This window comes from Bubalus bubalis, chromosome 21 (genome assembly GCF_019923935.1).
Source record: "Bubalus bubalis isolate 160015118507 breed Murrah chromosome 21, NDDB_SH_1, whole genome shotgun sequence".
NCBI classification, from domain to species: domain Eukaryota; kingdom Metazoa; phylum Chordata; class Mammalia; order Artiodactyla; family Bovidae; genus Bubalus; species Bubalus bubalis.
This window is the reverse complement of record NC_059177.1, coordinates 4,798,196-4,812,632: the sequence shown is the minus strand read 5'-3', so window position 1 is coordinate 4,812,632 and position 14,437 is coordinate 4,798,196. Positions and strand designations below refer to the sequence as shown.

The window sequence follows — 14,437 nt, the reverse complement described above, 5'->3', positions numbered from 1 at the left end:
AGAAGAGTTCCCTGTGCTATACGGTAGGTCTTGGTTGGATATCAATTTTAAATCCAAAGGACTTAAAAACAAATCCTACATGCAGAACTCTAAGAGGTCAGTCAAGCCAGGCACCCTCCATAATCCCTATTTGTCCCCAAGCAAAGAACATTATGTGCTTATTCTATCCAAAGAGCATCAAATAGCCCATAAAAGCAAGAGGTCCACCTTCATCGAGGGAGGAACAGAGCATCCTTGCATTAATCCACCTTCTCAGGTTTTAACATCACTGCCTTTCTTGCTCTTCCTTGGGGACTAGTTATAGATGAGGGTAAAAGGAAAAGAGAAAAGGAGAACGATGTCAGAGGATATAAATGACAGGAGTTAAGCTTCAAGTGACTCATTGTCTTTAAAAAAAAACTGTCCTAAGTCAGTTTTAATATTCCTTGTCACTAAATAAGGCTTTTAAAAATTCACTTCAGTGATTAATTGGTTTAATAATTCATGTCCAGTACATTGTGGGTAAAAAGAATGGGCTTATTTGTCCTTCATCTCTAAAGGAAGATACATTTGACATATGGAATTAGTTTCTGCCTTCTGTGTTTTGTGAGAATGGAATAGCGGAAATGTTTCCAGTCTACTAATCGTGGAGTGGAAAGTTCTCTGGTTCAATATGTTCCTCACAGGTAGGGCCAACTGGCCTGATGGAGATCATTAGTGAAACCTCCTCTAGCTAACTGTTCAAAGTGGCTGGCACAAGATAATTAGCTGTTGCAGAAATGACTCTGTAGGCCCAAGCAGCAAAAAATTTAAAAAAGTTAAATCTCCTCATCCTCAAATCACAAATCTGCCATGCAAATTCATGCCATTATAGTACAATTTCTCATCTTTAGTGCTTGGGCTAGATCATTCTTTGTTATGAAGTAGGGGGACTGTTCTATGCATTGTAGGGTATCTCAGAGATGCTTTTCACTGTCAGTAGACCCTAACCCCACCCCGCAATGAGACAGTCAAGCAGCCTCTAGACATTGCTTGATGTCTCCTAGGGGGAGCAGAATTTCCTGTTTGAGAACAACTTCTTTTTTTTTTTAATACTTCTTTATTTATTTGGCTGCCCTAGGTCTTCGCCGCAGCATGTGGGATCTTCAGCTGTGGCATGCAAGCTTAGTTGAAGCCTGTGGGATCTAGTTCCCTGACCAGGGATAAAACCCCCGCCTTCTGCATCGGGAGCTCGGAATCTTAGCCCCCGGACCACCAGCGAAGTTCTGAGAACAACTTTTTATACCAAGAGGGGCATCAGACTTATTTGTTTAAATTCTACATTTCATTTTTCTCTCCCTGTATTAGTTTACTAGGGCTGCCATAACAAAATACCACAGAGCAGTTGGCTTAAACAACGCGTATATTTATTTCTAATACTTCTGGAGGCCAAGTCTCAGATCTCAGTGTTGGCATGCTTGGGTTTTTCCTGAAAGCTCTGTCCCTGGTTTGCAGAGGGTGTCATACCCACTGTGTTCTCACTCGGCCTTACACGTGTCCCTGGAGGCTGACACTGCTTCCTCATCTCCTACAAGACGAGTCAGATTGGATTAGGGTCCAGCCTAACCACCTCGCTGCAATCTAATTACCTCTTTAAAGGCCTGACCTTCCAAATATACTCACATTTTGAAGTCCCGGAGTTAAGAGTTTCAACATACAAATTTGGAAGGGGTGGGGGTATAAGATTCAGTCCCTAACACTCCCTGAGTAATCAAACATTTCGGGGGATTCTGGTGACGAGCAATTCAGTTCCTAAAGAAGAACAGGAGATAGTTTGCGATAGACGGTATCACAGGCTTGACTTTTTAAGTCCCGCATCCCCACCCCTGGGGTACAGCCAGCTAATAAATGTTTCATTGTTTTAACTCATTTTATTTGTAGATCGTATTTTTCACATTGATTATGGCAGAATCAGTGTCAGATTTGATCATTTGGAGGTATTACCTCATGCTAAGGTTCTTTACAAATATACATAGTGATGAAACAGGAATATTTATTTGTTTTACAAATATTTGCATCAAATCTGCAATATCAATCAAAAGCTTATGAAATCGGGTTGGTTATAGGGAAATTCTTGAATTTTACTTTTTACAATTTATTTTAATCATTTTTCCTTTAGTCAACAGACTTCCTTACATTAGTTTTTCAGTATGTTGCACTCAATTCATTATATGTGCTAATTAAAATATTGGGTTGGCCAAAATGTTCGTAAGGTGTTATGGAAAAACCTGAATGAGCTTTTTGGCCAACACAGTATATAATACTATACACACCATTTAATATTTTTCTGTATTTTGTAGCACTTTGCACAGCAAAGTTAAAGAAAAATGCTAGATTATGAATCTAATCTGTTGTGGAAATAAAAACAGTTGATTTTTTTTTTTTTAAACAATATTTGGGTATTGTTGCTCTGACTTACAACAGAGACTCCAGATGAATTGAAAATTGAAGTTTTTTCTAAGTGATACTTTGAAATACAATATAGAATGATTGGAAACAGGCACTAAAATCATTTCCCCTGCGACCCCAACATAAATCCCCAAAAAGCAGAGGACTTAAAAAAACAACAAATAAATGTAAGAGTCTTTAATGACAAATTTGTAGAAAAATTCTACATAGACAAATATATATTAACATGTTCTCAGTATAAATAGAGACTATTTTCTTCTTTACACATTTCTCAGCCTATCATTTTTTAATAAGAACATTTTACTTTTGCAATCAGGAAAAAAAAATCCTCCATAAATGCTTGTGCTGGCTGTGGTGGATTAGCTTTCTACAAGAATCTCGTTCTCCTTCCAGAATGCCCCATCGTACTACAGAGCCTGACTAGCCAATAATTACATTTCTCTGCTCTTTTGTAGCTACAATTCCAAGTCTTTAGTTTCAACCAATCAGACTGACTTCTATGAGATTTGGAACAGGAAAGTGGGGCTCAGACATAGCTGGAATGAGGTATTTTTTCCCTGTAACAGCATTGAATTCAGAATGATTATGCATGTCAAGAGGCCAGGGAAGGAGCATCCAGTATTTTCACAGTAGACGTCTGGTAGGCATGGCATGGCTCTATGGGCATGGCTCTATGGGCATGGCTCTATGGGCATGGCTCTATGGGCACGGCAAGCGGATTTGCTTTCGGAGCTCACACTCTGAAGGCACTCTGGCCAGTGCCTTCCTGGATAGCTGCCCTCATGAACTAATTCCATAGTGTTTTTCCGAGAGATATTCATGGCACAGCCTAAGATCCAAGTCCTTCTGCTATTTTTTTTTTTTTTTGGCTGCACTGGGTCAGGATTGCGGCACACAGGCTTCTCTAGCTGTGGGTCGGGGGCTTTCTTCTTGTGGCTCAGTACTTGCCTTATGCAGGCTTCTTTAGTTGCATAGCATGGACGTAGTCGCCCTGCAGCATGTGGGATCTTAGTTCATGAACCACACAGGCGTTGAACCTGTGTACCCTGCATTGGAAGGCGGATTCTTAACTACTGGGCTGCCAAGGAAGTCCCCCTTATACTAATTTTTGATTCAATGTAGTTCTCTATATTAAATTTCTTTCTGCTTGGCTTATCTAGAGAGGTTTGTGCTTTATGTAATTGAAGTCTGACATACCCAAAGTCATAGGATACCATGTAAACTTAGCAGTTTATAACTTCTTATTAGATTTCTGATTCACAAGTAAACCATGCTGAAGAGAGAAAAAAATACATTATAAGCCCCTGTTTTTTTGTTTTTTTTTTGACGACACAGAGCTAATAATCTGACTGCCTTCTAAGAAGTTAAAATGCAAGGAGTGATGTATGTTTGCAGTTAGAAATCAGATTATGACCACAGTTATCAAGAAGGCTGCCCTGGTCTCAGGGAATACAAGGTCAACACTTAGCAATTTTCATAGTTGGAAGTGGGAATAGGGCATTAGAAGTTAGAAAGAAAAAATAACAGTTTTACATACCACTTACTGTCAGAGAACATTCTCAATTGAGAGACTTTTTTTCCTTTCACTATTCAAGATTTACTCTCAGAATTTACTGCCCAGCATGCAGTTCAGTGGGAAGGGTAGTGGTTTTGATGCAGTTTGCCCTGGCCTTGAATAAAATCAGTGTCACTTCTTACTGTTGCTGTTGTTTTCCAATTGGATTAAAGCCATGCTAATGAACATACATCCATAGACTATTAGAGCTAAAATTGCTCGATAGTATCCCCATTGGGGGATTCGGAAACAGGCAACGCAAAGGGATTTTGCCAAAGTTACTTAGTGTGAACACACACAAGAGTATCATCTTAATTAAAATAGTCCTCATAACAACCCACTGTGCGAATCCTATTATTCTGTTCTTTTCTGGATACGCACAGAGAGGTTAAGTGACTTAACCAAGACACGCAAGGAGTAAGTGCTTCCGGTGGCATTCAAGCCTTGGCTAAAGTTTCTAGACTAAACCATTTTGTGGTTCCTGAGGGGTGGGTTCCAGAAAGGTTTCTTTTCACTATTGCCCCTGAATTTTCTGAACACTGAAGTCAAAATGATAGTCTCTACTCAGTAGAAGCAGCACTTTGGCTTAAGTTCTGCTCAAGGCTGGGGCAGTGTGCTGGGACCCACTGCAACTGGTGTGGCCCCTCTGAGTACAGTTACCACGAGTGGCAGCTTCCAGGGGGAGAGGAATGGGGATGGGGGCAGAAAATCTGCTCAAGAGAGAGGGCTGAGAATACAGTGTAGGGCTTCCATGTACAGTGAGTTTGCAAAAGTGATGAACAGTGGAAGTTAAAGCTGACATTCTGTTCAGTTCAGTTGCTCAGTCGTGTCTGACTCTTTGCGACCCCAGGGACTGCAGCACGCCAGGTCTCCCTGACATTATCATGAGTAAATCTATGAAACACTGGAAATTGGCTTTAGGAGCTGATGCTTAAAGTTGAACTGGATGTTTGTGTTGAAGTTTGACCTTAAATGGAGGAACCATGGCATTTTTTCCCTTCTACATGAATTATGATTTAGTCTTGACACTCTCTGGGTTTTTTGAATGTCACTCTCAGCAATTTAGAGCTATCTGGAGATGGTCAACTTTGAACAGGCATCATTGGCGGCCAGGGACATCCTTGTGGGCAGTGCAATCTTGGAAGTGATGGAGTGATCTTAAGAGAAGAGCAACATGGCAGGCGCCATGCAACAGTACTATTTTTTAATGAATTCAGTTGGGATACTTGAGGAGGACTTGTGGCTATATTTGGGATACTATTTTCAAGGTTTTGAAAGTCTTTGTATCAGTTAGGGTTCAGTTAAGAAAAGAGAATGACTCTTGTATTCCGGGCATTACAGATTTAATACAGAATTATGGATTTATGTGGCAGCTAGAAGAATGACAGCAAAACTGCTGTAGAAGAACAGTGGGACTACTAACAGAAGTCAGAGGAACTGATGCTCAAGATTTCAGCATGAAACACCAAGTTTGGTGATTTTTCAGCATTTTCCTAGAGGCTGTTACAACTCTTGAGAATCACTGAGAAGCTCCCACTGTTTGCTTTAGCTGAAAAGTGGGTCATATTCTGGAGGCCACCGGGAAGTTGCTGTAAACTCTTGTCTTGCTGCGGGCTTCCCTGGTGGCTCATCTGCCTGCAATGCGGGCGACCTGGGTTTGATCCCTGGCTTGGGAAGATCCCCTGGAGAAGGAAATGGCAACCCACTCCAGTACTCTTGCCTGGAAAATTCCATGGACAGAGGAGCCTTGTAGGCTACAGTCTATGTGGTCGCAAAGAGTTGGACCCGACTGAGCGACTTCACTTCTCTTCACTTGTCTTGCTGCACATATGGCTGTACCTGCCTGCAGGTAATAATGTCTTCCTCTTTGCTTCCACCTCTCAAATCAGACATGAGTTTCTTTCATTGGCAAATACCAGCCTGGAACCATACGTTGAAGAGGATTCCAGGAAATACAGTTCCTACCCTTAGAGTTTAGTGGTGATGGTATCAAACTGACAACAGATAATGGAATTCTAATTGTTGTTAATATGATACCAGTTCTAAAATGTGTTCTTAGTTGGCAATGATAACAGTAGAGTTGAGTAGAATAAAAGGTTTATAAGTTGGGAAAATTCACAGATAATTTTGAAGTTGATCAGCATTTCAGAAAAAGAAATATCATGCTAAAATCAAAGAGACCATCAAGGATTAGGCATGAAGTTGATTATGCAAAATACAAATAGAAATTTACCTTAAACTTTCATAATATGCATGCAATCAAGTCATACATTTTTACTGGGTAGATGCCAAAGGAAATATAAAATCCCTAAAATGCATTGACCGAACCATGTTTTGAGAATAAATCACATTTTCTTGTAGATTTTGGTGGATACTGAAAATAACAACTTATTTCTGGGAAACAAATCCTTAATTTAAAAGCAAAACTTCTCAGAGGCAGGAGGGAAATATTTAATTTGGGAGCTACATGTCTTGCTACATTATAAACTTCAGGAATTAATTCCAATGTAAGTGGGAAAATCCATATTTTGAGGCACAATTGTTGTTGGTATTGTTCTCTTCCTAGTACATAATTACATTATCTATATTTAATCTTTACTGCCTTTATAGCTCCACTCTGATTTCTGTTGTTAACCAGTTCCACTCTTTTATCAAGTTGAGACCTCAGATGGGTGTCTGTTGTGTTCTTCTAATAAGCCAAATATGCTATTTCCTGGGCAAAAAGGATTGGAAACAAGCTTCCCTTGGGAAAAAAGTACAAAAAGCGTCCATCACTTCCCTGTGTAAGCAAGTGATCAAAATGCAGGGTTTTAATTTCTTTTAATTAATAGGCCTTCAACATATGGATTTGGGAAGCATTTTCCTAGTGATAATTGTAAGAAAATATTCAGAATTAAATATTAGAAAACTTCTAATACTTTTAGAGTTTTTATCAGGGATTGGGAGCTACTCCTCATGTCCCTGTATTTTGCATTGTTTTTAATTTATAGAAGTTTCTGTATTTCATATAGTTAAAACTAACACTTCAATTCATCTCCAATTTCACCTTTTAAAAAATAAACTGGTATCTTTTATTTATATTTTTTGTTCCGCCTTTTGTTGAAATTTTTTTGTTTGTTTGTATAATTGAAGTATCGTTGCTTTACAATGTTGCGTTAGTTTCTGCTGCACAGCAAACTGAATCAGCTGTGTATGTACTTAATGCTTCTGACTTCCTTCAAGATGGGGCCTATTGTTACCATTCTCACTCAAACTCTGTCCTGCTTCTCAAAAGAAATGAAGGCAAATAAACTGTTCAAGAGACAGGGAAGTGACCTATGTTAGTTACACTGCATAAAATAGAGGAAGGATTTTGCTTTTCCCAAGAACTTACATGTTTACATTTTGCTTTTAATTTCATGATCCTTTTTTTTTTTTTTTTTTTAAGCCTATGGATGTCTGGCTATTCCTGTTATCATTTGTTGAAAAGGCTGTTCTCTCCACTTTATCTCTCACTTTTGTAGAAAGTCAACTGGACACTTGCTCACGTCTGTTTCTGGGCTCTCCGTTTGGTTCTGTTGGTCTGTGTACCTGTTCTACCACTAATACCACATACGCTCAGTTACTACAGCTGGGCGGTAAGCCTTAACATCAGCGAGAGGTATGCCTTCCACTGCACTCTTCTTTGTCAAGACTGTTTTAGCTGTTACCTGTGCCTTTCCATATAAATCATATAATAATCTTGCCTGTCTCGAGAAAAAAAACTCACTAGGATTTTGAGAGGAATTGTACTTAGTATATATATGAACTTGGTGAACTGACATCTTTAATATGTTGGATTTTTCAGTCCATGAACATTTGTATTCTATTCTTTGACTTAACAGCATTTTGTAATTTTCAGCATACGAAACCTGGACCTTTTTTAAGTACACACTTTTAGAGTGTGTATCTAAGTATTGAAATAATTGTAATGATAATTGTGTTTTAATTTCAACTCCTGCATATCATTAGTACATAGAATGGTTAATTTTTGTGATATTAGCAATTATGTATCATGAGATGCACTGGGATGTGTTTTCCCGCTTCTGTTTTCTGGAAAACATCACATAAAATTGTTTTTAGTTCTTCTTTAAATGTTTTGTAGAAATTCTCCAATGAAAACATCCCGCATGTGTTTTTCTGGAAGTCCTTTGCTTTCTCTATGATCCAATGAACATTTCTTTGGGGGGGGGGGTTATGTGTTATTAATTTTTCCAGCTTTATTGACATATAATTGGCTATCTAATTTTAGTTTGATGTGGTTGTTGTTCAGACAGTAAGCTGTGTCTGACTCTTTGCGACCCTAGGGACTATAGCATGCTAGGTTCCCCTGTCCTTCACTTTCTTTCTTCTTGACCCACATGCAGGAGTTTGCTCAGACTCAGGTCCATTGAGTCGGTGATTCTGTCCAACCATCTTACCCTCTGCCCCACCCTTCTCCTCCTGCCCTCAATCTTTCCCAGCATCAGGGTCTTTTCCAATGAGTTGGCTCTTTGCATCAGGTGGCCAAAGTATTGGAGCTTCAGCTTCAGCATTAGTCCTTCCAATGAATATTCAGGGTTGATTTCCTTTAGGATGGACTAGTTTGATCTTCTTGCAGTCCAAGGGACTCTCGAGTCTTTTCTAGCACCACAGTTTGAAAGCATCAGTTCTTTGATATTCAGCTTTCTTTATGGTCCAGCTCTGACATATGTACATTAATACTGTAAAAACAATAGCTTTGACTATACATGCTTTTGTCAGCAAAGTGAAGTCTCTGCTTTTTAATACACTGTCTAGGTCCATCATAGCTTTCCTTCCAAGGAGCAAGTGTCTTTCAATTTTGTGTGACATATGTACATTAATAGTGTAAAAACCATAGCTTTGACTATACATGTTTTTGTCAGCAAAGTGAAGTCTCTGCTTTTAATACACTGTCTAGGTCCATCATAGCTTTCCTTCCAAGGAGCAAGTGTCTTTTAATTTTTTGGCTGCAGTCACCATTTGTAGTGATTTTGGAGCCCCCCAAAATAAAGTCAGTCACTTCTTCCAATTTTTCCCCTTCTATTTCCCATGAAATGATTGGTCCAGATGCCATAATCTTAGTGTTTTTAATGTTGAGTTTCAAGTCAGCTTTTTCACTCTCCTCTTTCACCCTCAAGAAGCTCTTTAGTTCCTCTTCACTTTCTACCATTAGAATGGTATCATTTGCATATCAGATTGTTGACATTTCTCCCGGCAGTCTTGATTTCAGCTTGTGATTCATCCAGCTTAACATTTCGCATGATGTACATTACATATAAGTTAAATAAGCAGGGTGACAATATGCAGCCTTGTCTTACTCCTTTCCAGTTTTGAACCAGTCAGAGGTTCCATGTCCAGCTCTGTTTCTTCTTGACCCACATCAGGTTTCTCAGAAGACAATTAAGCTGGTTTGGTATTTCTATCTCTTCAAGAATTTTCCACACTTTGCTGTGATTCACACAGTCAAAAAAGCTTTAGTGTAGTCAATGAAGCAGATGTTTTTCTGGAATTCCTTTGCTTTCTCTCTGATCCAGTGAACAATGGGAATTTGGTTTCTAGCTCCTTTGCCTTTTCTAAATCCAGCTTGTATGTCTGGAACTTCTCAGTTCACATATTGCTGAAGCCTAGCTTGAAGAATTTTGAGCATATCCTTAACTAGCATGCAAAATGAGCACGGTTGTACAGTTGTTTGAACATTCTTTGGCATTGATCTTCTATGGGATTGGAATAAAAACTGGTTTTTCCAGTCTTGTGGCCACTGCTGAGTTTTCCAAATTGGCTGACATTTTAATGTATCACTCACTCCTGTGAGCGTCCAGGAGTCTCCGGTGGAGGCCTGGGTTGGCGGTGGCCTGCTGCAGGGTCGGGGGCACTGAGTTCAGCAGTGCCTGCACGGGACCTTTTGAAGGAGGTCACCGTTATCTTCACTATCTCCACCATAGTTTGGTCTCAGGTCAAACAGCTGGGAGGGAACACAACTCTACCCATCAACAGGAAATTGGATGAATGATTTACTGAACATGGCTCCGCCCATCAGAACAATACCCAGTTTCTCCCACAGTCAGTCTCTCCCATCAGGAAGCTTCCAAAAGCCTCTTATCCTTATCCCTCAGAGGGCAGACAAATGAAAACCACAATCACAGAAAACTAAGCAATCTGATCACATGGACCACAGCCTTGTCTAACTCTATGAAACTGTGAGCCATGCCATGTAGAGCCACCCAAGATGGACGGGTCATGGTGGAGAGTTCTAATAAAACATGGTCCACTGGAGAAGGCAATGGTAAACTTCTTCATCATTCTTGCTTTGAGAACCCATGAACAGTATGAAAAGACAAAAAGATATGATACTGAAAGATGAACTCCCCAGGTTGGTAGGTGCCCAATATGCTACTGGAGATCAGTGGAGAAATAACTCTAGAAAGAATTAAGAGACAGAGTCAAAGCAAAAACAAATCCCAGGTGTGGATGTGACTGGTGATGGAAGTGGTGTGGTCCAGTGTGGTAGAGTACAGTATTACATAGGAACCTGGAATGTTAGGTCCATGAATCAAGGTAAATTGGAAGTGGTCGAACCGGAGATGGCAAGAGTGAACATTGACATTTTAGGAATCAGTGAACTAAAATGGACTGGAATGGGTGAATTTAACTAAGATGGCCATTATATCTACTACTGTGGGCAAGAATCCCATAGAAGAAATGAATTAGCCCTCAGAGTCAACAAAAGAGTCTAAAATGTAGACTTGGATGCAATCTCAAATATGACAGAATGATCTGTTTGTTTCCAAGGCAAACCATTCAATATCACAGTAATCCAAGTCTGTGCCCCAACCAGTAATGCTGAAGAAGTTAGAGTTGAATGGTTCTATGAAGACCTACAAGACCTTCTAAAACTAACACCCCCCCAAAAGATGTCCTTTTCATTATCAGGGACTGGAATGGAAAAGTAAGAAGTCAAGAGATACCTGGAGTAGCAGGGAAATTTGGCCTTGGAGTACAAAATGAAGCAGGACAAAGGCTAACAGAGTTGTGCCAAGAGAACCCACTGGTCATAGTAAACACCCTTTTCCAACAACACAAGAGATGACTCTACACATGGACTCACCAGATGGTCAATAATGAAATCAGATTGATTATATTCTTTGCAGTCAAAAATGGAGAAGCTCTATACAGTCAGAAAAAACAAGACCATGAGCTGACTGTGGCTCAGATCATGAACTCCTTATTGCCAAATTCAGACTTAAATTGAAGAAAGTAGGGAAAACCACTAGACCATTCAGATATGACCTAAATCAAATCCCTTATGACTATACAGCAGAAGTGACAAATAGATTGAAGGGACTAGATCTGATAGACAGAGTGCCTGATGAACTATGGATGGAGGTTCATGACATTGTACAGAGGCAGTGATCAAGACAATCTCCAAGAAAAAGAAATACAAAAAGGCAAAACGGTTGTCTGAGGAAGCCTTACTAATAGCTGAGAAAAGAGAAGTGAAAGGCAAAGGAGAAAAGGAAAGATACACCCATCTGAATGCAGAGTTCCAAAGAATAGCAAGGAGAGATAAGAAAGCCTTCCTTAGTGATCATTGCAAAGGAATAGAGGAAAACAGCAGAATGGGAAAGACTAGAGATCTCTTCAAGAAAATTAGAGATACCAAGGGAATATTTCATGCAAAGAGGGCACATTAAAGGACAGAAATGGTATGGACCTAACAGAAGAAGAGGTGTCAAGAATACACAGAAGAACTATACGAAAAAGATCTTCATGACCCAGAACCATGATGGTGTGATCACTCATCTAGAGCCAGACATCCTGGAATGCGAAGTCAAGTGGACCTTAGGAAGCATCACTATGAACAAAGCTAGTGGGGGTGATGGAGTTCCAGTTGAGTTATTTCAAATCCTAAAAGATGATGCTGTGAAAGTGCTGCACTTAATATGCCAGCAATTTGGAAAACTCAGCAGTGGCCACAGGGCTGGAAAAGGCCAGTTTTCATTCCAATCCTGAAGAAGGGCAATGCCAAAGAATGTTCAAACTACTGCCTGATTGCACTCATCTCACACCCTAGCAAAATCATGATCAAAATTCTCCAAGCACGCTTCAACAGTATGTGAACAGAGAACTTCCAGATGTTCAAGCTGGATTTAGAAAATGCAGAGGAACCAGAGATCAAATTGCCATCATTGAGAAAGCAAGAGAGTTCCAGAAAAACATCTACTTCTGCTTTATTGACTGCGCCAAAGCCTTTGACTGTGTGGATCACAAGAAACTGAATTCTTAAAGAGATGGGGATACCAGACCACCTTACCTGCCTCCTGAGAAATCTGTATGCAGGTCAGGAAGCAACAGTTAGAATTGGACATGGAACATGCTGGTTCCAAATGAGGAAAGGAGTACATCAAGGCTGTATATTGTCATCCTGGTTATTTAAGGTATATGCAGAGTACATCATGAGAAATGTTGGGCTGGATGATGCACAAGCTGGAATCAAGATTGACAGGAGAAATATCAGTAACCTCAGATATGCAGATGCCACCACCTTTATGGCAGAAAGCAAAGAACTAAAGAGCCTCTTGATGAACATGAAAGAGGAAAGTGAAAAAGTTGGCTTAAAGCTCAACATTCAGAAAACTATAGTCATGTCATCTAGTCCCATCACCTCATGGCAAATAGATGGGAAAACAGTGGAAACAGTGACAGACTTTATTTTTTTGGATTCCAAAATCTCTGTAGATGGTGACTGCAACCATGACATTGAAAGACCCTTGCTCCTTGGGAGAAAAACTGTGATCAACCTAGACAGCATATTAAAAAGCAGAGACATTACTCTGCCAGCAAAGATCCATCTAGTCAAAGCTATGGTTTTTCCAGTAATCGTGTATGGATGAGAGTTGGACCATAAAGAAAGCTGAGTGCCATAGAATTAATGCTTTTGGACTGTGGTGTTAGAGAAGACTCTTGAGAGTCCCTTGGACTGCAAGGAGATCCAATCAGTCAATCCTAAAGGAGATCAGTGTTGAATATTCATTGGAAGCACTGATGCTGAAGCTGAAACTCCAATACTTTGGCCACCTGATGTGAAGAACTGACTGATTAGAAAAGACTCTGATGCTGGGAAAGATTGAAGGCAGGAGGAGAAGGGGACAACAGAGAATGAGATGGTTGGATGGCATTAGTGACTCAATGGACATGAGTTTGAGCAAGCTCTAGGAGTTGGTGATGGACAGGGAGGCCTGGTGTTCTGCAGTCCATCGTGTTGCAAAGAGTTGGAAATGACTGAGTGACTAAACTGAACTGAACTGAGTAGTACCATTTTTAGGATTTTAAATACCTCAGTTAGAATTCCATTACCTTATTAGCTTTGCTTGTAGTAATACTTCACACTTGACTTCACACTCCAGGATGTCTGACTTTAGGTTAGTGCCCAGACCATCATGGGTATCCAGGTCATTTAAGACCTTTTTTGTATAGTTTTCTGTGTATTCTTGCCACCTCTTTTTTATTCATTTTAAATTAGTTTTATCGTTATTTTAAGTAATATATGTACATAATAAAAGCAAATCTGAAAATTATAAAGGATAGAAATTGAACAGTAATATTTGCCCAGAGTCCTTGATCTGGTTGCCTTCCACAAATGTAACCAATAGAGAATGGTTGGTCAGATTTCCGGTAGAGTTGGAGTTATTCAAGTCTGCCACCTCCTCTTAATCTCTTCTGCCTCTATCAGATCTCCACTGTTTGTCTTTTATCGTGACCATCCTTGCATGAAATGTCCCCTTGATAGAGATCCCTAGTCTTTCTCATTCTATTATTTTCCTTTATTTCTTTCCATTGCTTGTTTAAGGCATTCTTATCTCTCCTTGCTATTCTCTGGAAGTCTGCATTCAGTTGGGTATCTCTTTTCCTTTCTCCCTTGCCTTTTGCTTCTATTCTTTCCTCAGCTATGTGTAAAGCCTCCTCAGACAACCACTTTGCCTTTTTGCATTTCTTATTCATGGGGAGGGTTTTGGTCACTGCCTCCTATACAATGTTATGAACCTCCATCCATAATTCTTCAGGCACTCTGTTTAACAGATCTAATCCCTTGAATCTGTTCATCACTTTCACTGTATAGTCATAAGGGATTTGATTTAGGTCATACCAGAATGACCTAGTGGTTTTCCCTACTTTCTTCAATTTAAACCTGAATTTACAATATGTACTTCCAGGCCAAACTAGCCTGCTGCTCCAGGTATCTCCTGATTTCCTAATTTTGCATTCCAATCCTCAGTAATGAAAAGGACATCTTTTTTGGTGTTAGTTCTAGAAGGTGTTTGATAGCTCAATTGGTAAAGAATCTGCCTGCAATGCAGGAGACCACGGTTCGATCCCTGGCTTGGGAAGATCCCCTGGAGAAGGGAAAGGCTACCCACTCCAGTATTCTGGCCTGGA

At 39.9% G+C, this 14,437-nt stretch overlaps 1 long non-coding RNA gene across 1 annotated transcript in view; it reads left to right on the top strand.

The window, feature by feature from the left end:
- Positions 1-1,888, top strand: part of LOC123330943 — a 77,905-nt gene extending 76,017 nt beyond the window's left edge. Inside the window, exon 3 of the long non-coding RNA XR_006547237.2 lies at positions 1,100-1,888. This is a non-coding gene — a long non-coding RNA (uncharacterized LOC123330943). The remainder of the gene's footprint in view (positions 1-1,099) is intronic.
- Positions 1,889-14,437: the final 12,549 nt, after the last annotated feature.